The 27,720-nt window shown below is 44.1% G+C and overlaps 1 protein-coding gene across 2 annotated transcripts in view; it reads right to left on the bottom strand.

The window, feature by feature from the left end:
• Positions 1–8,210, bottom strand: part of CNOT6 (CCR4-NOT transcription complex subunit 6) — a 30,603-nt gene extending 22,393 nt beyond the window's left edge. For both annotated transcript variants that reach the window (XM_042881488.1, XM_042881490.1), the window contains exon 1: positions 8,052–8,210. The gene's annotated coding sequence lies outside the window, so the exon portion shown is untranslated. The remainder of the gene's footprint in view (positions 1–8,051) is intronic.
• Positions 8,211–27,720: the final 19,510 nt, after the last annotated feature.

Genomic DNA, 27,720 nt, shown 5'->3' with positions numbered 1-27,720 from the left:
GGCACAGCTTCACACACTCTTGACTGGATGAGTTGAGGCAATACCTGGATTTACCCTCAGTCCATATCATGTATGCACAACAAACTAGTTAATGGCATTAATCCTGGAAAATAATGGAAAAAGTAGTTGTAGGCAAGATGTGGTGGTGAGGGGGGGAAAGAAGCAAACTTGCCCAGTGTATCCCAGCTGGACCTCAACTGCCACGTGAGGCAAATTCAATGTACTTTAGCTAAATTCTTACTCAAAATTTGGGACACAAGTATACCTGCATGCACTCCCCACAGAACTTGTACAGAGAAAGGCATTTAGTTCTTTAATTCTTGATACACCTACAAATCATTTTAAACTTATACAGTCTTATAGTTCAGATACATGATGTTAAAAAAAGCTTCAACATGGTACATATCTGGATTTCCCAACCACTCACAGCTTCACACAAAGCCAATTTGCACCCTGCTATGTAATACTGCTTCTGCTTCTATCTTGCTACAAAGCATAACTATGCAAACAGATACACCAAAGTGCAGAAATGTTTTCTCCAGTGAGGAAGAAAACAGACTAAAGCCCATCAGAACGCCATAAATATTTTCGTGTTGAATACTCAGGAGTTTGAGGACTTGCCTATCTATTGCAATGCAACCTTACATTTAATACTGAGTGAATATGATTCTCTATTGAAATACACATAAAAGAGCTCTATGAGAACACTTAATATTTATGTAAGACTTGAATACAGGGAGGAGGAAAGTCTGTGTAAACATGCATTTGTTGAACAGAGTAAGCATTCTTGGCATTTTATAGAAGATATTTGAGTAGGGTTTTTAGGTATATAGCACTGAAAACATAAAACTGGGGGAAAAAAATCACTGATCAGTGAACTTGCTAAACAGTAATCAGAAGTTCTCAGAATACACCCTGGGATTTACATTTTCTTCTCCCTGGAGTGAGGATGATGGCACGTTAGCACTGCTGGCATGGGGGAGCAGCACATGTGAGCCCTGGAACACACCCCCACCCCCAAGAGATTCGTCTCTAATGTGTGGGAAAATGTCAAAGACTCCTTTAACCCACTGATGGCTTAATGCTGGAATAATCTAAATCAAGAAAGGGGAGGAAAAAAGGTGTTGAGTACCCAACACAAAGCCAATTGATTCATTTCAAGTGCTGCTTTGCTCAGTGGGATGATGCTTCAGGGGCTGTTAGTGTATTAACATTTAATGGCTCCATCAGGGAAGTAATGTGCCTCATCATATTTTGAAGAGCTCCAAAACCAGAGTTCTACCTGGCTGCCAATACAAGGCAATGAGGAACCCTTCCTCTTCTGCAGGCTTACATACCATGAAGGTACGTGAGCGTGCCTCACAGTTACATGTAAGGTACTGATTAAGTCAACATATGCTGCTTGAGTGAGTATCTGTAATGCAGGTAATCAGGTGAAGTTACTTGGTTTTGCATACATGCAGCAAATAAGCTGTACTACAGAAAACTTGGAGGCTGACGTGTGCCTTAGTGTTCTTTCACAAAATCTATATGGAAATGAATTCTGCAAAGCTCTTACTCTAACTGGAGTTGAATGGGAGTCAAACTCCCTGGAATTTTGTTTTTGAAGGGGAGGGGGAACAAAGCATCTTGGTTTCTATCAGCCGAGTCACAAAGTTGCAGGGTGTGTTTGCTATTTTCCAATCCTGAAGGCCTGATCAGACCACAGAGCTGTAGTACCTAACCAGTTCAGGCTCCATTTCATTAAATTTAAAAATAAGTCAATTCATATTTTTAAAATGAGCACATTATTAAATTTTAACCTTCAGGTACTTAAAACGTAATAAAGGTTTCTTTGTCCTCCTTCACTCTGCGTTTATAGGAACATGAGTTGCTTGGTGCTGAGGTGCATGGCAGGGGCAGCAAGGCTGCTGTTCTCCAGATCTACAGCTCCCCTCCCCAGCCCTGCCACCCCTGCACTCCATTGGCAGTCATGATTTCCCAGCAGACAGGCAACCTGAAGCACAATGTTCTAATGGAGTACAGGTAACCCTCAGAGCCTAGAGGAGTGACAATATCTACTATAGGCTCAGTAGTGCAATGCAGCAATTCTCACTTCCACATTCAGTTGCTATAAAGATCAGTTTAGGCTCAAAAAAGAACTGTAACACAGAGTATGAAAGGCATGTTTCAGCCCAGAGGTTCTTGATTGCTCTATCTTTTACACAGATCTACTTGATAAAACTTCAGCTAGATTTTGATAACTAATTTCCCACCCCTTAGCCTGCAAAACATCTAATGATTAGAAATACTACTTCCAAATGTTCTAAGTGTAGCAGAGTCCAAATGGTTAGCACAGTTCTTAATTATCAGCAATTATAAATAATTATGCCTATAGTAGAAGGCTGCTGTATACAAAACAAACATTAGTGCAAAACTAAATTGCAAAGCAAAGCCTGACCTTGAACTGATATCCCCAGAAACTTTGGCTAGCTAATGAATGCTAGGCAACGTTCCGAATGTTTTATCTTCTATTTTAGTGTATTCTGAGATGCCACTACATTAAAAGACCAGTCGGGTTTACTAATTACTTTAAGAATTCATTTTAATTGCATATTATATACTATACAAGTAAGATGGAACGTAAGACATCAACTTTAAATGGAAGAGTTCCATCCCAAAGCCTCATGTTCTAAGTTTAAAAAAAAATGCAAATCAGTGCTAAGACCAAGGCTCCAAAGCAGGTGAGGTCAGCCTTTCTGAAGGTGGTCAAAGAATGGTCTTACCAAGATGCCAACAAATACAAATCCTTATTCCACCCATTGTGTCCAGGCAACCCTATGTGACAATTCTCCATCGTATGAAAAACTATTTTTGTTTGAAATATGGCAATTTCTCTTTGTCTGTTTGTAAGCTATTTCAAATACTGCCCTGTATACCGTAAGGTTCCTTACCATGTTTTCTTTCATACATCTGCAGAATAATTTCCCTGTCTCTGCTGCTTTGTGCATGCTGACTTCCTGTTTTCACCCACATTATTCTCTTAGCCTTGCAGTAGGACTTGGAGTCAAAGACAACCTAATTATTTTAAATGAGATTTGGACATGAGCTCATTTCCAGCCTTCCTGCTTTATATCTGAAGGACAACAGATCTCAGTATCAAGTTCCAAAATGTTTTATCTAGAAATTATTTTTAGGAAGACATTTAAATGCTTGTAAATATTAAAGCTGCTGAACTCTAGTTCAGCACATTACGACACTCACTTCTACAGCTCTTCCTCTCCCATCTAGCCACATCCTGATAGAAAAAGATGAACTATTCTCAAACTGTCTTCAGTTTAGACCAACAAGCCTGCAGATGTTGTTTCACAACCCCTCTGTCATGCAGCAAAACGCACTGCAGGTTTCTTTCCTGTCCTCCTTTGTGCCCCCTCTCAGCTGTGCTGGAGCAGCAGCAATACCCAGCTATGAGGGTGGCAGTGGTTTAAAGTAAATCCCATCACATCAGTCACACCACTAGCTGGTTTCCAGTGCTGCTTCAGAGATGGCAGTACAGATGCAGCTTGCAATGACCGACCAGAGCAGCAGTTTTCTCAGTTCTGTCACTGAAGAATTGTCTTCAGCTACTTTCTTAGTTCTACTGGAACAGCAGTAGCAGCAGAAGGCAACAGGGCTGCTCCATGTGGGAAAGACCTGTCCTATGGCAGGTAGTTATCGTAAGGCCAGCTCTCTCATCTCCAGACTTGCCACTCTTAAGATGACCATCAGCAAAAATCCCTTTTTAGTTTTAATTATTCTTCACAGATCACTTATTCCAATGCTCTTGTCGCTGAGAATACTCAGGAATCTATGTACAGACAAGCTGTAATTAAGGCAGCACTGAAATTCCTCTCCTTGAGTCCAGAGTACTTTTGTTTTGACGGGCAAAGCTCTTCTGTTGGGTGGACAACTGTTAAGACTCTTTAAAAACAGATTAAGAAGTATTAATGGTGGAAGTTCAGCACAAAACATTTCAGTAAGTTTCATTATTTAGTCACTTATGGTACAGGCTCACGTCCTGACAAGTGATACGGATCAGGTTGTAAGGGTGCAAACCTAGTTTTGCTTTAGTTCAGTTTCATGCCTCGGTGTCTTTGCAGATGTCATTTCAGGGAGTTCCGCATGGAAGGAGCTGTCTGTGAAGCACAGGCCATTTTCTGGTCCCTGACTTGCAAACTGATCTAAACAGAGCAACGCTTTTGTGGAGCTCCATTTAACCTGTGTGATCCACGCTGCACTCTTAATACACCACAAAATATCTCCAGCAGTAAAGCTACACAGGTAATTTGTAACATGCAGTATAGAAACTATTCCTTCAGTCCCCTAAGCAGGGTGGGTGGCTGTCCCCTAACAACACAACTGATGTTCCTATTGTGGCACGTCCTAGACACGGCCACAGCCTTCAGACGGGCTTAAGGTAAGAAGCAGCTTAACTTGCTGAGTAAAGCTTGCAGATCAGGAACATAACTAAGACACACAAGAGAACCATCAGAACACTGCAGCTACAATCACAATGTCTGTGCAGCAGCCTCAGTAAAACACTTAATATGTTTCCCACCTTCAAGAAAAACAAAACCCCCTTCTTTCAGAGCTCCAGTACAGCACAAACCACGATCCTAACAAGCATTTTATTTCTCAGATAAACAAGTATGCATATGATTTCTGCTCCTAGGCCCTCCTCAATTTCTTTGCTAAAAAGAGCTCTGTGAGGCACTAAAAACAGGATTCCTGGTGCACTCTTACAATAGGGAAAATTGAGTTGCTGCCAACTTTTTTTTTTTCTTTTTTTAAATAAGCACCATCTTGGAAGTGTAATTAGTAGCTCAAAAGGACATGTTAAGCATTTTAACTGCTTTTTCTATGGGACCTGCCTAGGCATTTGTATTCTTTAAGGCTCCACCTGCAGAAATCACTCAATGCAGAAAATGTGAGCACAGGTCCCCAAGCTCATGCCAACCTTTTTTGTTGAGTGGACTCCTACAACCTAATTTCAACATGAGGACACAAATTACAAGGCTTAATACAACATTAGTAATCTTGCATGATAACTGTAGAATAATCACAGCTCCAAGTGTGAAACACCAGCACTGAAGGGGGAATACAAAATGGAGAAAGCCCTGCAGTGATTCAGTTGGGTTACTTTATGTATGAAGCTTTTGTATGCAATGGAGCAAAGGTCAACGTACGCATCGTGCAACTAGGACTAAAATCCAGAGGTAGGATCTGTTGAGATCTTTTTCATGGGGTTTTAAGGTAGAGGGCACTTTTTCAAGCCTATCATGCATCACTATTACCTTTGAATGCTACACTTTGCTCATAGCAAAAAAAAAACAACCCAAAGTGTAAGTGACGTGCCTTCTATATTTCAGTTCTGAAGACTGAATGGCATCTTCATTCATGAAGTCATAGCCTGCACATAACCTTCATTCATAAATATACAGTCTGCGTATAACCTTCACTTCACGTGGCCCCATTTGGGCCAGGGATGGCACTTACAAGCTCTACATATACCAACATACACACAATTACACGACAAATCAAGGGGCTAATTTTAGACCTTTGCAGCCTGCTAGCAAACAGAAGCAGGAGGCTGCAGTCTCTGCAGCAGGACTGCCTGTTGCAGCAGGTGCTGCACAACTGGCATGAGGAATTCTGGTTCACCACCCAGCCTTCTAGGCATGGTGGCAATCGAAATAACAACACACTGCACTACAAACAAGCATACTGAGCTTTTTAGTGGTAGTTTAACAAGATTGCTTTTATTTACACTGCCACACTTTAAAAAATGGATGCTTTGTTGGTGAGTTGGGAAAGCATTTTCAGTTTGCTCTCTTAGGAGTATTCCACCCTTTTTAAAGAGTGTTTTCCATCATAAACGTTGCACTTGCTTAAAAGAATAAGTCTTCCTAATATCCAGTACTGCCCGATCTTAGTAATTTTTACCTTGATGAGTACAATGCTCACTCAATTTGTAGCCTTTTATGACATGCTTTCAAGACTTATATGAAATTTCAAAAGCATTTACCTGCCCTTGCAGTATTATAGTCTCATCTATCTCTATATTTCAGTTCTTCCTCTAAAATTCAAGCAAAGTAAACAGCTTGAACTCATTATGTCTGTACTGAGAGTTCAACTTCAAAATGCAAACAGAAAAGGGATGCATGGTAGTGTCCTTTTTATAAACAGACTGATCCACACGATTCAGATGAAAAGTGAGTAAAGAGTTAATCCGAATGCGAAGGGCTCCATGTCAGTAATAGCATGAACAAACCCCCACAGAAGGCTTCATGGCTAGCAGCACACTCCACAGAGTCCAGATGAACCAGCAGGAAGAACAGAGGGCGGATAATCCTGTAAAATTACCCCAGTGGAAATGCTGATAAATTCCCAATTGTGAGACCTGCTCTAAAATGAAAAAAATGCAAGATACAATACAATTACCAGTCAACACTTGCACATCTCTGTATTTAAGCCAGACACATACTTCAGGTACTCCTTAATCCCTTGAATTTTGAATTTGTTACCCATTGTGGTGAGAGCTAGATTAAGAAAATAAACCCCAGAAAACAACCAAACAAATTAAAAAAAAAAAAACAAACAAAAAATCCTGGAGATCTGCAACTCTGCTTACAAAGCAAATACCTGCCTGCAGAATCACAGCACGGGTTACTGTCAGAGAACTGTTGGGGTTGGAAGGGACCTCTGGAGATCCCCTCCTAACATGTTCCCTGCAGTTGGTTGCATAGGAAAGTGTCCAGACAGGTCTTGAATATCTCCAGAGAAGAACACTCCACCTCCTCTCTGTGCTGCCTGTTCCAGTGCTCTATCTCTATGCACTTGTGGAGATAGACGTTAAAAAGAGATGGGGGTGGGGGTGAAAGGAAAACAACAAACCAGTTTGACTGTATTTGTTATGGCTGTACTTTCATACTACAGAACGCAGAGCAAGTAGTATGATACGTATTTTTAATTTTTGTGGAAGAGTTGTCAAGATACACCGTGCTCACACCGTGCTCACACCACGACAGAGACAGATGTGCGGACGCAGACTTTCCTAAAGCCCCCTGGGATCCCGGCTTACAGCTCCCCACAAAGCCCTGAGCCACACAGCTCCCTGCAGGCACTCAGGCCCCGCTGACCCACTTCTCCGCGCTCCAGGGGCGCACACAAGCGTGCGCTCACACACGTGCCCGCTCACAAGCTCCACAACCCCTCGACTTCCCCACCCCGCACCCGAGGAAGCGCCGTCCCAATTCCCCTCTGTTTACCCCCTCAGGTGCGTGTCCCCCCGCCCCACATGTCAGCGCAAGCCCCGCCCCCCTCCCGCCCCCATTGGCCGCCGGCGCTGCCAATCACGCGCCGAGCGCTCGGGGCGGTTCTCCCCTCGCCCGGCCGCTCGCAGGGCCGCGGGCCGCTCGCTGCCAGCCACAGGCCTCGCCCCGCCGCCCCAGCAGCGCCGTCCCTCGGCGAGCGGAGGGCTCAGGAAGGAAGGGAAACGAGATGGCTGGAAAACTGCGCTTTGGACCATTATCAGATTGATGTCATTTCCCTCTCTGCCTTTGTTTAATTATTTTTAAACAGTTGGGGGAAAAATATAAATACATATATACGTATATATAAAGAACTTGGTGCTTCCAGATGCCGTTACGCTTATTCCTCTTCATTGCCATCCGATGCGAACGCAGCCTGATTCCCGGCGAGAAGCTGCCAGTTCGCTCTGGCGGCGGATGGGCGGCAGGACAAGCCCCGGCCCCCGCCCGCAGCCCCAAGCCCGGCGCGGCCGCCTCCGGAGCGCCCGCCGTCCGCCCCTGACACCCAACAAAACAGCCCCCCCTCCTCTCACCGAACTCTAAACACCCCCTCAAAGCGGAGGATCCCCCCCGCCCTACGCCGCTCGCCATAATAACGCCGCTCCCCTCCCCCCGGCACCCCCCGCCCCCGTTAACCCCCGCAGCCCCGCTCCCCGTCCCCCTGAGCACGAGCCCCCCCTCGAGGCGAGGCGCGGCGGGCGCACCCCCACCGAGCCCCTCTACCTGTGGCTGCAGCATCCCCGTCCCCCCGCCGCCCTCGCTCCACCGCCTGCCTGGCTCTTTGTTTCCTGCCGCGGGCCGGACGGGAGAGCGGCTCCCCCCCGCCTCCTCCTCACACTCATTGAAAGCAAACAAGCATCATGGCGGCGGCGGCGGTGGTGGCGGCGGCTGCGGGCGGGCCGGCCCTCCTCCTCCTCCTCCTCCTCCTCCCTCCGCCCCGCCCGCCGAGGCCGCCCCCTCTCCGCGACTGCGCAGGGCCGGACCGCAGGAGGGCGCTGAGGGGAGCGCTGGGGTTCGTCGTGTCCCCCAAACGGAGGCGTGTGATGGGAAGGGTGAGTCGGGGTGACGGAAAAGTGGATAAAAGTGACGGGTCAGCGGCGTTTTTCTAAAACTCTGAGCGGTGTACAGCTGTAAAGCAGTTCCCAGTGCGAGGCCAGGGAGCCTAATTAAAGTCTTTTTGGAGAACTTTAAATTCCATGTAATTGCGTTTCAGAGTTGCCGTACACGGCCTCAGGTGTGGATGGTGCATTTAGCAGAAGTCTTTTCCACGCCTATATCCATAATACAGCAGATCCTTGCCCCACATCCTTCACTGTGATATGGCCACCGGCTTCCATCCACTGGAACTCCCCTCCCCTCCCCTCCCCTCTCCTCTCCTCTCCTCTCCTCTCCTTTTTTGTTATTTGAACTGGTTAATGGATACATACTGAGGTACTTGGGAAAGTGAAGATGTCTGTAAGTGCTGTTAGTGCTGCTGCTGTGCAGCAAGGTCTCAGGGTGGGATGAGGGACGAGGCCATGTTAGGGGGTGGCAGGAAGGTGCTGTCAGATAAAATTGTAAATAACTTCAAAATGAAGAGAATTCCCTCTCATTATGCTCAACATGCTGTTGGAATATTCGAGCATTGGTGGTGCGGCAGCATCCCCTCAGCAAAAGGAACAGTAAAGAGAAAACCTCAAGGGAAGTTCAGGATAGGTGAAAGGTCCTTCAGCAGAGGGCGGTGGGCATGGAACAGGCTGCCCGGGCACAGCCCTGAGCTGCCAGAGCTCAGGGAGCACTGGGGCACTGCTACGAGTCATTGAATTTGGGTTTGGGTGATGCTTTGTAGAGCCAGCATTTGGATTCAGTGGTCCTTGCGGATCCCTTCCAAGTTGGGATATTCTGTGATACTGTTATGCACAGATCACAACTCTGTTTCTGGAATGGGAAAGCTAAGAGTTGAAGCCTCATCTGTTTTGGTATACATGGATATGTGGCTGGAAATGAATGGCACTCTCCTTTGTTGTGCAATGAGGCCTTCTCTACTAACAATGTGAAAGGCGCTGAACCAGGCTGTGCTGAGGAACACCAACATCTGAGCAGTATCCAATATGAGCAGCGCTCTGAAAAGTAACCCCAGCATTCCACGTACCCAGCCTGCTCGTAAAACATCCTCCTTAGAAAGCCTTAGTTAGTCCTTTGGCACTTGGTTTGGGAAACAATCATGCTGTACTTCAGATTTCTGTTCAGCCTTATCCTATCATATATCTGAAATGCTCTCAGATGGCAAACTACCTCCCCGTGGCTGTCAGATACCTGAGCTGGCTTGGTCACTGGATGTAAAGTGGGCTGTGCACTAGTGCCAGACTAGCTGCAGAGCCAACAGCCATTCAGAACAGAGCAGAGCAGCTCTACATGTCATTCTCTGAGCTGTATGCATGTTCTTTCCAATAACCAGCTGTCCCTCACATTCTTCAGTTAATACTTTCTAGGTCAGATATGGCCTCCATAGACTGTATCATTTTGCCTAGAGCTAGTTCTCTAAAAGCAGTAGTAAAGTCTTTGAGCGTGTTGCAGGATTTTCCAGGAATTGCTTTTTGGCAAAGGAAGATCAAGTGGTTTTGTCCCTTAAAAATGGTTGCAGGGAAACTTTATGCCCCAAGGGCAGATGGTGGGGTAAAATTGCAGTACATTTGGAAAGAGACACTGGGGAGGGCCTTTGCTGTTGTAAACAGAAAGCAAATGGCAAAAATACAAATGATTCTCAAATAATCAACATAAGCAAAAAAAAAAAAAAAAGAGGATTAGATGAATTAAATCAATCACAAAATAATTCAGCATTATTGCCCATTATAGAAGCTACCAGTAGAATCAGAGCACATCCTAAGTTGGAAGGGACCTGTGTAGATCATCAAGTCCAACTTCTGGCTCTGCACAGCACCACCCAAAAATCAGACCATCACAGATCACAGCCATTTGGCAAATTTCAAGTTATTTAACTCTCTGGTAACTTTACAGGTGTATGGGAGCTGCTGAATCACGGCCTGAACCTCTGATTGATCACCTGAGGTGAGCAATAAACTATAGGAGCACAGGTGAAGGCAATTCATCTGTGCTGCTGGAAGGGGTGGAGCCTGGCTGCACCTCTGCTAGACCCATTTAAGAGCTGAGTACCAGGGGGGAAGGATCTCTTCTGGAGATCCCCTCTGCTGGAGTTTTGTGAGTGAGCCCAGGATATGGGTAAGTGTCTTATCTTTTCTGCTTTGGTGTGATAGCTACACAGCTAAGCTCTTTGGTATACTGTAATATCTGTATGTTTATTGGTTGTGCACCGGGTTATATACGAAAGAACCTCCACACAACAATGACAGAAACCCAACAAGAGTCCAGAATAACAGCCTATTGTATCAACTTTTGTTTGGACCATTTCTTTGCTTGTGTGGATGGAAGCAACAGAATGAAGTAAAAACATGTATGTGGTTTTTTTTTTTTTTAGAAACTGTTATGCTGCGCGGAATTTCCTGTGCAGAAGTGCTGGTGCTCATCTGTACGTGTGATTAACTTTTGCTTTGTGCAAGTGTTATCAGACCTGTAACCACGCAAACACTGGAGCAGATGGTCTGTGCTGGTGTCGGTGTTTCAGGCCTGGGTGCCTAATGAGATCTGAGAGTGAAATATGAGCCTCTCTTCATTTTGTTTCTCATAGTGGATAGATTTTTTGCAAGTGCTCTTGTTGCTTAAGGTCACAGATTCATCAATCAGATGAGATCCCTTCCCATTAATCTTTTACCTGCCCATAAGTTTCCCTACATATGGTGAGCTGCTTGTTGCATGGTGTATAGTTTTCCTGAGTTCAGGATGATATTAAAGACAATCAGAGCAGAAACTAATCTGCGCTGTTAAGCTCAGAGTATGGTATGTGTAAATTTTCATTTGTTACCTATAAACAAAATGCTTTTTTGCACTGTGGAACAAACCTCAGGTGGCCACCTTTGGGCCAAATACGGTTTTTGATATGCACCCAAAAGTGAGCATCCTATAACCCTTCCAAACTGGGGCTAAGAGGATTTGCTGTGAGTAGCTTAATGATTCCCAGCACTGCCACCTCCCTGTCACTTTTGTCTGGGACAGCCTGGAATGGTTCTGGGAGTGCTGCTCTGTCCATGTTGATGACACTTGACGGAAGGATGTGAAGCCTGTGGCAGGGAGTTGTCTTTGTGGCAGCATTAGGGTACTTTTTGCTTTGCTAAAATGGCCAGATTTGATTAAGGCTTGTTTGACTTCTAAATGCTTCGGGCTAGAATACATATCCTTCATCCTTCGTGGGTCATGCATGATGAGTGAACTGGCAAGGCATCACCACATGAGAACAACACAAACAGAGAACAAACACAGGGCTGTCATGGCTTGTGAAAGCTCTGGTGTCTGTGGTTACAGAAGAGTTGAACAAGGAGATTTTCAGTGCTCTCCTCTACTTCCTGTACCCTGGAAATGTGAAGAAATAATATTACTGGAATATAAGCAGGTGAGAAATGAAGCAGAGAAGAACTATGGCAAAGCAGGAGAGATAACAAGGAAGAAAGTAGAAGCAGAGAGGGACCCCAAACAGGAGGGCAGAACTTAGTTACAACCTGTATTTTCAGAGTATGTGGGTAGAGAGACAGATCTGAATTGAACAACAGCTTCTATTGCTAGTGAGGTCATGGGATCACTGCTTTGAACGTGGAGCATTCCTAAAATGACAGTACTCTGAAAAATTCCAATCTTAGGGTTCTCAGATTGGACGTCTGAAATCATTGCATGTTTAATGATTTCAGCCTTTGGTTTTATGGCCTGTTCACCATCTACCAAATGAATGTAAGAGCGTTGCCTGTAACAGTTGGAGAATAAAGATAAATCTTTGATGCTTATTGAGCATTGAAACCACAATGAAAGCCCCATACAAAAAGCACGGAGGGAATTCCTGCTTTCCTCTGCGTGGACTGGAGTTCCGTAGCTTCCATAACTCTTGTATGCAAGAAAATGATCAAAAACTCTCACATAACCACAGCAGAAGTGAACTGAGGAGTTTTAATGCTGGGATGGCACAGTTTGTAGGTACTTGACTTTGCAGCCTGAGGTATTATATTAATACGCATTATTAAACAAAAATGCTCTAAGTACATTAAAAGAAATTGAATGTGATGAAAGTTTTTGGACGCTTCTTGCTAGAAATACCTCTGCTTAATATGAAGATTTCTCTAACTTCTTCAGCTCTCAGGTCTATGGAACGTTTAGTCACAATTCTTTTTCTAGGCATACTCCACTGCTAAAATAACAAATCTAAGAATACAATGATTCTTAATTATCGTAATCAAATATTAAAATCTGGGAACCATTAAGAGTCTGAATTGAAATTACAAACCATATTGTTTTGCTGACTGTAACATTCTAGATACAGATTGATTCCTATGAGTTTTTGTCACTAGAATCACCTCCCCAGCTCTTGGTTACCCTTCTCCAAGAAGATGACCATCTTCTCGTCTTAAAAGTAAGATAATGATGCAAAAAAAAGTTATGACTTGCACACATCATTACACAGGCAGAGTGCCTACTGTCATTAAAAGCATGACAACAGAAGCACAGCTCTGCTTTGCATGGTGCAACCCTTTATGTATGTGAGTTCAGTGACAAATAGTGAAAATTACTTTGCAATATTTCAGTACCCAGTTATAGAGTCACAACTGAGAGATTCAGTGCCAAATAATGGCATTACTGATCTAAAAAGGAGGGATTCTCACTAGTGGAAAGCCAGCTGCTCAAATTACCAGTTCATCTTTTTGGTCCTTTCTACTATATCCTCTTCTCTTTGTGCCCATTTTTGTGCTTCTTTTCTTTCTGTCAGCATCTTATTTTTCATCTATTCATTGTCATTTTCTATACTTTTCTCTAGCAGCAGAAACATATTTACTTGCAAGCTGATCCCATCTGTGTGGCTGTGTTGTAAAGCTTCCCCCTGCAGTGGCACTGCATGTCTGGTTCAGTTTCATATGACAGGAAGTTCCAGTGTACAGAATTGCCAAGATTTCAGGCTGCTTATCAAACAGATTTGCATTTAGGCATGGTTTTAGGGGGGGAAAAAAGAGGGTATGCAGTTTTTCTTGTGTAAAAACAAACAAACTGCAACAACGCTACAATATTTTGACTCTTGATAGTTCACTGATATGGGAGGTTTCTGAACTTTTAACTCAGTTTGACCTCTCATGCTTGCATCGTTTCCTGCTTGTGAACCAGAATATATGTGCGATTGTACCTCAAATATGCACTAAGCTGTCCCTACTGTAATCTCATACCTTGCAAATTTAGTAGGATCAGGACTCAAAGGAGATAACTAAAGAAACCTTTGTCCTGGAGGAAATTACTGTGAATTAAAAAGTGATGGGTTTTCTCTTAATAAAGATTGAACTAATGCTCCAGAGTGGCACTGTGAAGCTCTCAGCTTATAAAGGTGCTATCTTTGAGGAAATAAATATGTTAATCCAGCTGTCGTGCATAAATTATCATTTGGAGCCTGATCTATTTCCCATTGGAGTAGGATGGGCTCAATCTACTTAAGTTTCTCCATGCAGTTTCACTGCTTTCCACTATCTTCATCTGTTGTCTCACATTACTATGTGTGGGTAGAGTTGCCACATTCCACCCATGACACAACTGTTTCAGTGGCAAGTGAACTGATACGTGCATATGGTATATGCAGTCCTTACACAAACCGTATGCTTTTGGACTGCTATCTGTGCAATTAGGGGATGTTACGGAGGGTTCTTGAATGCAGAGTCCGTTTGCTCTTTTGTTAGAAGACTTTACAAACTTCATCTATCTTCACCATGACCTTACTTCTGATATTTGACAGAATGAGTGATGTATTGTTTTCTTTTTGTAAATTAGTGACTAGTTTTAATTACTTTGAATAACAATAAAATGATTGCATAAAGCTTTGATAATTTATTTCTATAGTTTTCTTGCATCAAACATTAGGCACAAATTATGTAGCAGAAAGTGACTTCATACAATAGTGCAGTTAGTCATAACCTTCTTTTTGCAACTTGCTAGACAGCTCCTGTATGTTCAGTTTTCCTCACTGCCACATGTTTTGCGTAGGAAATCATTATTTGTCTGAAGAGTTTTGATTGAGTGCTGCCTCTAATGGGGGGGGAAAAGATACTGAATTGGTGAAATACACTTTAGTCATGAGGTTATGAAAAACAGCAATAATTTCTTCATTGGTAGCTGCAAAAACTACAAAAAAGGTCAATAAATATAGGTAGCTGTGAAGTGTGGGTATCTGTATCTTTTTCCTTCATCTGAATTGACATGATACTTTCCTAAGGATAACAAATTTGCTGAGAGTGGGGGGGAAAGGTGTTGTATTGGGTGAAATGTTTAAAATCACAGCCAGTGTAATTAAATATTAAAACTAAAAAGCCCCTTTTCATGGAGCTACCCACTGGATGGCTTCCCTGCTGCAGAGCTGAGTTCATTGGGACACCCATGGGTCCAGTTCACCTAAATGAATGTGGACATATATCGTACACATATGCAAGATGGTCACCATAGGCTGCCTTTATGGTCAGTAGAGTTATAGCACCAATCGTTGGTGTTGGCATTGCTTTTAAAAGACTTAAAATCACACAGTGGAGTCGAAAGCATGAAACTGCATGGGATTTGTGCCAAAGTGCTGGGAGACCTCAGCACGCTGAACAAACACTCAATGCTCCCTCTTGCAAATGGGAGATGGTTGACTTAGTTTCCATAGCCATACTTTCTAAAGGGCTGTACAACTGATCAATAAAAAAAAAAAATCAAAAGAATTACCTCCTTTTCAGGTGATTGCTGCAGGTGGCAGCAAGAAAATTTGTCCAATGTTTCAAGCTTATGATTGGCTTGGTTCATTACGGCTTTTCCACTCCTTCCAATATATGAGGCACTTTGAATAAATGCCTTCAGTAAGAGCAAAGCGCCAGGTTGAATGAGCCACCAGTCTAACCTCTTCTTTTCATTGTGTCCAGAAAATCCACACGTTGGAGCACAATGCAACAACCTGAAACAACTGCTCCATTTCCAGAAGAGTGTCTTTCAATATAAAGCCTGCTCCTGAGTAACTGGCACACGCTCAGCGAGCACAACATGAAGACAACTGGCAGCGTGAGTCACTTTGCATGTGATTGTTGAATGTGACAGATTGAGAATAGCAAGGAGTACAAGTTCATGCTATGCGGATGAAGTAAACCAGCAGCTAAGCATCCACTCGCTAGCTTAAACTACAGATAGGTGTGGGGTGCTGTGGAAGCGAAGTATCATCAAAGTTTTGGAAATAAATGATTTCAGAACACGATTTTCTTATGTTGCCTATTTTTATTCCAGCACAGGCTGTCTCTTTCTTTTCATAGTGGCAAATAGAAAGCAAGGGCGTATTTGTAGATCCTGAATTTCTAATAGCTTTTCACTTTTTCTCTGAGTAGCTTTTTCCTTCCTTCACGTTGATGCTGGGCTGGCCTTTATTCCAAACTGCTCCAGCACACTGCCTGGGCAGAAACAGTTTCAAATAAATGAGGAGCAAATGCAGTTTTAGAAATCATTACTTTCAGAGCAAAGTCTAACAGGCTTGGGAAGAGCAGGGAAGTTACCAACGAAATCTGTGCTTCAACCAAACCCCATGTTTAGTCAAAATATTAAATCTGAGTAATTTAGGAATTAAATTTAGCCACACTTGATTTTCAGACGTGTCTTCTGGGAAAAGATAATATCTCTCCCAATTTCTTGTTAATTAATGTTAAATGTGGTGTATCTGAGCACCTGGGTTGCTCAAGACAAACCTGTAATGTGTTCTACACTCGGTGCTTGTAGTGAGTTGTATAATGCTGTTATATAATAGCTTTTTTAAAAAAAAAAGTGTGCTTGAGTGAGTAGTTCTAGAAGTGTTTTGTGGATGTTTCCTTTTTCTCCTGTGATATCTTACACGTAGCAATGGATTCTGTATGCACGATTCTGGTTACAACAGTTGGAACCAGATCTGTTTTCTCCTTTAATTGTTTTCCAGGACTTTTGGAGGATAATGGTTCCTGGGAGTCCTTTTGTTGTTCTGAATAGTGAGTGCCTACAATGAATTCACTGGCCTCCACTTTATTTTGCAAATAATTATGGGTATTATGTTAGCACAAGAACGGTCCAGACCTTTGCTTCCTGATGTGCCAGGCACACTCTGTTTGCTCACCACAGCAACAGAAAAAGGTTAAGTGCATTCTTTGTGTTTGTGAGCTCTGGGCCAAGTTACCCTTGTCAGCTCTAGGTGATTTATTTCTTCAGATCTGCGTTGCTGGTTTGACGGCGATGACCTGGTGGAGATGTGGGGAAGCTAAGTGATCTCCATGGTGATTTATTTATTTAAATGTGTATTTATTCAGAGCCTTTTGCAGTTGTTTGTCATAATGGCCGTTTATTTGTAACAGCAGCTGCCCTTCTGAAATACTCCATCAAGCCATGATGGACCATAGAGAAGTACCTGATAAGGCTGTGTGCAGCTGCTGGCACTTTTCTCCATCTCAGTACCTCCGTGGCTCTGATATATGATGAAACTTCTCCAGCCTGAACACCTTCTGAGCTTCCTTTTTACCTTCTTACTTACTAAGCATCTTCTTACTCAGTCCTCAGTGATGCTCTGTCGTGAACATATTCACAAATTTTACAAAAATCCCAAACTCTTTCTCTGTAGTGTGGCTATTGCCAGCCCATTGGCAGTGTCTCTGCACAGACTCAAGCTGCTCTGATGTGTTGAAGCAGGGGTAGGGAATCGCTGGTGAATGCCATAGTTTTGCTGAGATGCAGCCTGAGGTTGCCTGGTGCCAGGGCCTGCAGGTCCTAGTGACTCGCCAGGACCCGTGCTGCTCTTTCAAATAATGGACAGCAGGTGGTAGCACATGTTCATTTCAATATCTTTTTATTTTTTGAAAGAATTACTCCTTCCAAAGCTTCATCTTATTTTATGAAAAGGGGTCTGGAGGAGGAAATCGAATGCCAGAGAGGATGTGCCTTTAGCCTGCTTCCAAGTCTTTCTTTTTCCCAAGAAGGCTGAAGCCACTCCCTTTACCTCTGACATTTCTGGAGTCACTTTTCCTCAGTGAGCTTTTCTGTTGAGTTAAAGAAAGAGCGAGTCTTGGCTTGAATCTATAACATCATGCAGGATAATTTTGCTGTGGAAGCGTGCAAGTAGTGCTGAGTAAGCAGAAGACAGGCTGGGAAAAGTGTTGAGCTCGAACAGGCTGTGCCTTCCTGCATGGGAAAGCTGAATTAACTTGGTTGAATCAGCTAGCAGTTCTGCTGAAATGAAAGAAGCTCTCCCAGCCCAAATGGACTACAAGCAGAAGGCTGCTGAGAGATGGGACAATAGCCAGGGTAGAGTTTCACACAGAAAGGCTCTGGTCACTTGGTTCACTGTATCTCATGCAGGCGTGTAGAACATACAGAGCTGTCTTCCCCGCAAGCTGTAAATCAACAGACACAAAGTAAACTATTCTGAGCAAGTATTGCTGTAAGTTTTACTATAATAGGGTGCTTTGTATAGGGCTGGTGAGAACATCTGCATGAACATGGACTAAGATGCATGAGAGGTTTGAAAGCACTCAGCCCAGTGAATTGATATGTCAGTAGCACATTCATCCCATGACTTATTTAGTACAGACACTGTTTACTGCTCGCTTTGGAAATATTTCAGTTCCAATAAAGGTGTAAACTTTGTTTTATTTAATAACTAGACTTACATAATTGAAGTATTACGACAACCTGCCGTGGCCTGAGAAATACTGCTTCAATGAAATGTTCTTAATTGAAATTGAGTGACTTCGCCTCAGATTTCTCCTTTGACTGGATTTATAATTGCTTTCAGATTGTCCTTAAAGTGCCCACATCTGGGCAGCAACATCTACAGTTTGGTTGTTCAGATAACAGCAAAGACCTTCCGTGGTCAGACATGGACCAGAGCACAGCTGAGCTGTGCCAAGAATCTTAGCCCACCTACCTGGGATGTATTTTCAGAGGTAGCTGGTTGTGTCATGCATACTAAAAATCTATTATATGTTTATTTGCTGTTACAAGAGCAGAAATGCCAGAATTTTATGCTATGGAAAACAGATGCTGTCACAAGAATACATGATCCAGCTCGGCTCTGCATAATCTGAACTGTCTAGGTTTCTTCAGAATTAAACTATGAGCCTGCTCTAATTAAATTGTTTTTGAGGTTTTATGTCTTCGTGTGAACAAGCCAGAACTTTTCTTCTTCAGCAGTAGGCTGGGATCTTGTTCCCACCTTAAACTTAGGAGAAGTAATGATTCTGAGGAGAACTGACCCTACTTGCAAATGGTCTCAAAGGTTTGTTTTGTGTAGTTTAAATTAGTTCTTAATACACTGAGGTGACTGTGTCATCTCTTTTCCAATGCAAGCCTGCCACAAACAGGTGCTTCATACAGTATTCAGCAATGTAGTGGAATAGCAGTTGAGCCAAACCCCAACTTTTCCAAAAGTGGGTATTAATTTTGTATCCCAGTCACATGACAGATCTTACTTAGTCAAATTTTAACAGCAGGGATAGTTTCTCACTGAGGTTGCGTGCTGCTAAGATGTTTTTATAAAGAGAAGTTAGCTAGCTAGTAAACCATACAGTGAAAGGGATTTTGAGTGGAGGAGAGGGTGGGTGCTAGGATGACTACTGTGTAAGTAATGTAGCAACAGATGTGGGATACTACTGGTCAAGCTTAGCCAGACTCTGACTTATAATTACAACAAGCTGCTTCTGAAGGGTGGTTCTTGCTGAAAAGTCAGTTCTAGCAAGTGATATTCCCTTCAGGACAGGATGATAGGAAAGCTCTGCAAACTGAAGTGTAGACTGAGTGTCCTGCCAGTAACCTTCGCTGCAGTGACGTGGGGGAACCACCCGTGGTGGGAGTGCAGATGGCTCGTGCTCTGGGGGAGCTTCCCCTGACAGACTAATCCACTCCTTGTTTAACTTCAGTACAGCAGAACTATTAACTGTAGGTGGAATCTGGATGTGCAGGATGGTGTCCAGCTCTGTAAACAGAAACAGGAGCAAAAATCCTCCCTTCTCCATCTTCTCATACTTGAGGCTGATGGCACCGAGAGCTGCACTGGAGTCTACTAAAGATATTCCTTCCCTTGTAGGGAGTCTCTTATAGCTTGCAACAGAAGCATCGAGTTGTGAATAAACAGCAATGTGAAGCTGGGACATAAGCTGTATCCTTTAAACAAAGTTGAATTGCTGAGAGGCAAGTCACAGAAATTCATTCAGGAACAGAGGTACTTCTGTCTGAAGGTCCAGCTGAGCTCACGTGTGTCTTCCTCTGATTTGGGAAGCTCAGCCATCAGAACTCCAGAGTGCTGGTTCACATAATGCTAAGTTTCACTGTGTCTGCTGACTGTCATCCAATGTTTTCTAGTAAGAGTGGCAAAGCATGCATATGCAGGAGTAAAGGGGTGCTTCAGTACATTTGGCAAAGCACAGGGTGCTTGTGTTACTGGTGGGTGAGCATTTCTGGGGCTCCCTCCTTGGCTGGCTTTGCAGTGCTAGATTTCAGCTGTGGCTGCCATGGCTCCGGCTCTTTGCTGCAGGTTCAGTTACAGGCTATCAGCTAAGGCAGCCAGATATTTTGCCTACAGTGTCCTGCTATTAGATATGGATGGAGGCTAAGGAGAACATTAGTAATTAGGCCAACTCCACCCTACATGGTAGAGATATGGTACCCGCCTGTGAGATCCCTGTGGAAAACCCCTGTAAACCTGATAAGAATTCACCAGCTGGCCTTTGATGTCTGTAGGTTTCAGCTGCAAAACATTTAACCTAAGGAAACAGTAGACCTGCCTGTTCCTAAATGGGTCTGGATGAGGGCAAGTTGCAAATATATTTGGAGCTTTTTACTATAGACTTCCCAAATTAGTCTGTTCCAGCAGAAGGAAGGGGGTTTTCCTCTCCATAGAGGATTCTGTCACCAGTTTTGCTACAGAGTCTGCACATCTTTTGTTTTGTTAGGAAAAATCTTCTCAGATGGAGACTTACCTGAAGAGATTGAGACCTTGCCTGTGTTTTTCTCATGGTAACTAGCTTTCATGTAAGAGTTCACAGTGTTTCAGTGATGTTTGTGGAGGTCAGAACGGTTCAGGGGATTTTATGCTGTGCACTTTTGAAGTATATGTCCACAGAGGCTTCACAGCCACTCATACAGCTATCTTGCTGCAATCTGTATCTTACCGCTGTGAAAGTGAATGAAGAAAATCATAATATAACGCAGCAGATGAAGTAACATTCTGGCACAACACCATGAATGAGTTGGAAGTGAAGGAGGAACATTGTGGGCTGCAGATGTCAGGAAGGAGTGGAGGTGATCAGCGTGCAGGGATACGAAGGGGAGATCTGTTCCAGACCTCAGAAGTAAGAAAGCCAAGGTGGAAAACTACACTTTCTGATGGGTATTCCAGGAAAAATGCCAGTTATCACTGTAAACCAGACTGCAGCCCCAGTCCTGCTCTCTAAGTTTGAGGCGTGTATGTCCAAATCAAAGAATCTGGTTTGTACTTTGTTGCTCACCTTGCCCCTGTGAAGTATTTCAGTGCTTATGCAATGAGTGAGAGTAATTCCTTTTATCTAATTGAAAATGCCTTTGTATTTAAAATTAGATGCTGGAGTGCTTTGTGTGGTTATAAAGGCCTCCAAGAAAGAAAAAAAAAAAAAATGTGATTTAATGGAATTATTTGAGTGCTTTTAAAAAAGAAACTCCTCCTTAGTGCTGGAATGACTGAATCCAAACGAGACTTATCAGCTCATCTCTCCAGGCCAGAGAAAAAGAGGCAGATAATGCAGGGTGAAAGGGCCTGTTTTAAGAAGACACGACTTCTTTGTGCGTCGGTTCCCATACCTTGGTTAATGACGCAGTGTTGGTGCGTCACAGGGTGTGTTGGGTATATTACACTATATTATGTGGTGTGATTTTTTTCTTATTTGGCAGGAAATGTTTGACAGTCTTTCTAAGGGCTGTAGCTGCCTATAAAAGACCTTTGTTTTCCAACTGCTATAGTGCTACGCACAGGAAAAGTGTTTCTCTGCATAATCAAGCAGTTAATAAAAAAGCATGTCTAGCTTTAGTTGTAACTGATTGCCAGTTATAAAAGAACTGCTTTTTGTGGCTTTTTCCCCCAGAAAGATTAATGATTAAAAGGACTGCTTCATATTTGTAAATATACATAAAGATAAAAAGTTCTGTAAGATATGACCTTATGTTTGGATTTTAAAGCCAGGCTCTTCCCACTCCATAGCATCTAACTTATGCTGTTGCTCATGGAAGTGGCTGGATTCAGGCAGATGTTTTTCTTGCTACATCACAAGCAACATTCAAATCTCAGCCTATTGTAGTCAGAATAGATTGCTTGTCTCATCTGTAGCTTAGTAATATGCACAGAGTGGATTTGAGAACATTGTGTGAAATTAAGCACCATTTTGGACTGCTTTGTAACCAAAACATGGAACTCATCAGCAGCTTTCTGCATCAGCCCATATGCTGCAGCCCAACCACTGCTTACAGGTAAGGAGACCTGAGCATCACTGGTTGTAAATGCACACAGAAAACAGGAGGAAATCTGGGTGCTCCCAGAAGTCAAAGGGAACTCTGAACAAAGACCCATGCTGAATGCCAGCTCGAAGGCATCATTCGTGTTGCCTTTGCTCATTTAAACCTGCTTCTAATCCATAGTTGCCCTTATAGCATCATTTTAATTGATTGAAATATTGATTGGAATTGTGATATCTCTGCTACTGGTGGTCCTTGTGCACTTAACAGTATTAGAAAAGGCACTACAATGTGCTCTCTTTCTTTGGCACCATGCCCTGAAATAGCTATAATGAGTTCATGGGACCACTCCTCACTTCCAGGTGTCTGTGGGAAAGCACCCTGGGTGCTTTACTGTGGGAGACAGCTGAGCAGCTGAAGCAGAGAAGGAGCAATTTAGAAAGAAATAGCACCATGCTATTTGCACTGCTTGCATTTTAGAAATCAGGCTGAATGTGACTTTTGCAAAGTGTCGGGATAAGTGCTCAATGTGATGTTTTATGCACTATCCTGAGGATACTGTAATCTCATTTCCAATAAGCATCATCATAAGGAAGAAGGCTGTCACGCCCTGTGGTTTGGCCATACTCACAGCGGGGCACTGCAGAGCTTCCCATGGCTCAGATGCAACCAGCCACCACAAGGAGCATTACACACATCACTGCATTCTTCACAGTCACCCAACTCACAAGAAATGGGAAGGGAAAGCAACTCTGTTATCGCTGCAGCCTTTGTAGGGAAACCAGTGTCTCGCATTACCCTATTGCAAGCATTTTCTGACTTAGTACTAATTCCTAAATCCCTATGTGCTTTCTGTCTCATTTAAAAATAAGATGATTTGGGAGCAAATACATACTGTTCTACCAACAGTCTTCCCCTGGGATCTTAATGACTATCTCGAACTGCATGGATCTGTGTATGTGCCTGCCCATCTGTGGCATCATCTTCTTGTGCACCCATCCTGTGCTGGCAGTGCTATGGTGCCCTTCCTGTGGCGTGGCAGCTCCTCTCTCCATGTCTGTCCTGACTGCACTCACAGGACTGTGACTTTGTGCCCTCAGATCCCATCTGGATTTTACTTTTGCTGCATTGCCACTTAACTGGCTGGCTCATGGTCATCCAGCAGAAAGACAAGGAGACTTGGGTTTAATCTGGGGGCAGAAAATGCCAACGAATGTTAGATGCTTTGAAATCACTATGATGTTGCATGCTATCCATCCTCCTGGCTCTCATCATTTATAAATGTAAAGCTTTCCAGAAAAGCACACTAGGATCCCGATGCGATCCTAGCTGTGAGTATTGGGCCTGAATTTGCTGCTTACAAAAAAAGCATACGTGCAGCAGCAGTAACCGTGAGCCTGAAATGAGCAGCCAGTGCTGCTGGCTGCTGCCCCCACCCTGCCCACGTTATTGGGAAAGCCGGCTGGGAACATGCGAGCCCCCCACTTGTCTGCATACAGAGCCCCGAAAGCGGGGAGAGCCGCGTTGCTGGGCTTAAAACCAGGCAGGCAGAGCCCTGCATGGCCCCAGCAGTGCCACTAGAGGCTGCCAGGAAGCTTCTGTCGTGTGTGTGAGGCGCAGGTCCTGGCGCCGGGTCAGCAGTGGGGACGGGCGCCCGGTGGCACTGGAATGTCCCGGCTGGGAACTCCTGCACCGAGAGCACGCGGGGCCGGGCTGAGCTGTTCCGGGCATCACCTGCACCTGGCTGCTCTGCCGCTTCTTGGGAGCCTTGCAGAGCAGTGTGAAAGCAGTGGGATCTCCCACGCGTCTGTTACATGCAAATCACCTGGTGCTCTCCTGCAGCCTCTATCAGAAGGTTACAAGAAAGGCTGAGCTCGTTATAGAAAGATTTAAACTCCATGCGTGGAGGAGTTTCTGGGGTAATCAGGGCATTTCTCTGCTGTAAGAATGCAGTTGGGTGCTGACCTTCATGCTCCCTTATCCACACACACAGATCTCCCACCTGAGTGCCAACTGCTGTGCATGCGGGCTTACTTGGCTGCAGAGCTGCAAAGAGGGCCAAAAATATATGCCTTTCAGTGGGGTGCTACCCTGCAGCTAAGGAATACAGCACAGACCAATGCCTTTCAACCCTTTTTGCCTTAGTAACCCTCAGCTTTTTTTTCTAGTGAAATACAGCCTGTTTTTACAAATTTTGCATAGTAGCTTGCAGAAGAGAATGCAGAGATTCACTTAGAGCACTTAGCAATAGTCTGTATAACCTTAATGACTCATGACCTGGTTGAACTTCACTAGAAAACATTACACTGCATGTTGGCAGTCCTCTAAACCCTTCCTGCTCTCCTCCCAGAAGAACTGACAAATTATCTCATAGAATTTTGCAATTCTTCTTCTCCATCGCAACTGAGGGCCCCAATGAGTGCAATTGGCAATACCTCTGGCTGGGGCTGCCAGAAGGAGAGGCAGTGCTGTGCAAACCCTGCTGTATCTCACTGCAGTTCCCCCAGTGGAAATTGCAGAGATAGGTCAACGTTGTTTCATATCAGTAGGAGTTCCTGCAAAGGGCAGTTTTTTGTTGTGATAACGTCCATCAGTCATTTTAGCTTAATGATTGCTTTCCCAACGGGGAGGTGTAGGAGTTACCTCTCACCAACACATCCAAGGAGGGAGCACAGCACACAGCTATCAGTGCCTGCCACGATCCTGCTGCAAAATAACCAGAAACACAGACAGAGACTTGAAGTTATTTCTTAAAATAAGTTTTATAGTGAATGGTCATACATTTGCATAAGCTTGCAGCCTTCTGCTAATCATCTCATGATCTGTTTTGTGGCTCACAATGCTGTAGAATTCAGCAATGCCACTGCTTGTGGAAGAGGCACTAAATGGTGGGTGCACAGAAAAGTAAACAGCACCTCCTTGAGAGCCATCAGTGATGGCCTTCCTTCTGCATCAGGCTGCATTTAAACCACTGAAGTGCAGGGTTCTCCAGCAACTGCCCATTTCTTATGGTTGTATTTGGATCTGCCCGTGGCAGTTAATTGAAAGCCTATCTCAATCATGGAGCTGGAGGTGAAAAATCAACCTGGGATCATGAGACTAAAATCATGTTTTATAAAGGACAACTTTCTGCCTGGCAGTTGTCCTTGTACACTGCAGGAGCTGGAAGTGTGGAATTAATTCCCAGTGCAGCTGAGTTCTAATAATCCAAATAGATCAGGGACCCAGCAGAGTTCTGTTCCAGCCAAATCCCACAGAGCTGCTTCAAAGCAACCTGCCACTGATGCCTGCGATGCTTCTGTGTGCAGCCAGCACTGATGGTTCTCTGTCCCTGCAGCCTGGTGCCTCAGTGATGCACTCAGTGATGCTTGGGTTTGTTGTTTATCAATGAAAATGGGTCATCAACTAATTCAGTTACTGTGAATAGCAGCTTGTATCTCATGCTGAGATAATGAGGAGTAGGGTGTAAAAGGAAACCAGAAAAATGAATTCTGTAGAGGAGCTTGCAATCACTCATCATTTTTCCATGTATTTTGAAGGAGCTACATTCCCAAGAGAGCAAATTGTTCACGATCTGAAGGCTAATTTGCTGCTTACTGATGGTGTCTCCGTTTTCCTTCTTTCACCTGTCTTGCTCCTATAAGCAGAAGTCCAGAGCACACCTGTCAGTGGCACTTTCGGGTGTACAGATGTTGGATGGGCTCACAGGTGTCAGCAGCAAAGATCCTTGCCAGCAGAGCAGTGCTGAACAGGTTTGCTGATAGGTGGAAAAGGAAAGGGAAACAACAGGACTGTGGCACATGGGCTGGAGAAGGTCCTTGGTTGCACTTCAGTGCTAGATTTGCAGGTCCTCTGGTAGTCAGCATTATGTTATTGCTAAATAATCAGTGACAGACTTGAAAGATTTAATGTAAGGTAGAGCCTGGAGAACGGTGTACATACCTGCATGTATTTTGTTCCATTAATGGCTTTCTGCTTGGAAAACCATCATCATTCTCTTGCTCCTTAAAATGCAGCAACTTTTGCTCGGGCTGTCCAAGAAGTGACGCAGCCTGGTGGCTCACCCTGCTGTGTCTGCCATGAGCAGTCGCTATCTGACATTCAGGCAGTGATTGCATCCTGCAGAGCAGGCATTGCTTCTGCAGCAATGCTGTCATTGCTCAACAAGGAGGGCTGCAGGCAGTGTAGGGTTATCACAGTCATTTATTTCTAATAGACTGATCAGGGTGTGGTATTCAGGGCTGTGGGTGGAACCTGGATTTCTGGGTGTTTTCCTGATTTATGATTGGAAATACTTAAAAAGTGATTTCTGTTTTGCAGAAGAATAGCTATGTCATCTTCCTGTGAATAACACGGGGTGTTCACATCTCCATGGCAATTGGAAGTGATAAAACAAACAGATGTTCTGCGGTTCTTCTACAAGGACAGTCCAGTGTTGGTTTGAGATTTAGTGCCCGTGGTGCACATATATCCCATTGCATTCGAATTTCTCAACCCAGCAAAGTCTGCTGTGGGTAGACTACAAATCCTGGGAGAAACCATCACAGGTCTGAAGAGAATTATAGCTGGAAAGATTCTATAGTTTTGTTTCAAAAGTATTGGAGGAGGCTGTTGGAATAAGGCATTCCAACCCTTTCTTTCCATCCACCTTAATCCCATTTTCAGCTCTGATTTCATAGGCTAATTCCTTTTCTCTTCCAGCGATAGAAGTGTCTGAAATTCCTCCTTTCTCTGCCTCGCTCACTCTCTATAGTAAAGCAGCCCCTTGAGGAAGAATGCACATACTGAATACCACCTCTGCCCAATGCAAACGTGTTATTTTCCTACATGTTTTTACAGACATGCACACACTCATACGCATTCCCACCCCACCATGTCAGGAAGTCATAGGAGACCACAGAAGTCAAATTAATTTGGGCCTTTTATTGAACAGATGTCAGAACACATTGGCTTTCCTGGTGCATCTTTCTTCCTGCTGCAACTCCAGTGGGGCTCAGGGCGGTATGGGGGAGTTTGGGGGCTGGAAAGCACTGCGTAGATTTCAGTTTGCATTGGCTACACTGTGAGTGGTGATGGAGAGGAGGGGAGTGTTGCTGTCTAAGCCAGTTTGTCCCTGTTGATGTTTCACTGTGCCATCTCTATGCTGCACACAGGCTGGGCTTTGCTGCTCCCCGAGCAGAGGAAGCCCTGTGGGTGATGCAAGGAGCATCCAGGGGCTGCAGCCAGAGCCTCACTGGTGCCTGCAGGCAACTGCTGACACTTGGGGTGTCTGTGGGTTTGGGGAGCTGTCAGAATGGCTCTCACAAATTGTAGGGAAGAGAGAGTTTTATCCTGGAAGAAACAATAGCGAGAGGTACTGCAAGCACATTCCCTACACTTTCTGTCTTTCCAGTACCCTTTAATTTCAGATGACTTGTTCCAAGTTGTTTTTGCTGAGATAATTATAAGGTATTGGGGTTTATCATCGTCCTGGATGACAACTGTACCAAGAAAAGCAATGAATAAGAGCCCCGTTAGCAATTACCGTTGGGCAGGTTTGTCCCTGAGCCCCCATCCCCGAGCCCAGCTGTCTGCAGTTGGCAGGCCGTCTTATTTAAAGGCTGCTCACGCACTCAAATATTTCTTTCTCTAGGAATTTGATGAAAGTGAACATAATTAATTTCCACGTTTCTAGCGAGCAGTTGAATTATTTTTGTGCTGCATTAGCTAATAAAGCACTCAAGATGGAAAGCAGTTTTCTTGGCACAGCAATAATGTGTTGCTCTTAAAACATCAACGTTCATCCGAGGGCCACAAAAGATTTTGCAAA

The sequence above is a fragment of the Lagopus leucura genome, unplaced genomic scaffold (assembly GCF_019238085.1).
Source record: "Lagopus leucura isolate 7727_CA_CO unplaced genomic scaffold, USGS_WTPT01 Super-Scaffold_100030, whole genome shotgun sequence".
Classification (NCBI taxonomy): Eukaryota; Metazoa; Chordata; class Aves; order Galliformes; family Phasianidae; genus Lagopus; species Lagopus leucura.
Note: the sequence above shows the minus strand (reverse complement) of the source record. Positions and strands in the feature narration are given on the sequence as shown.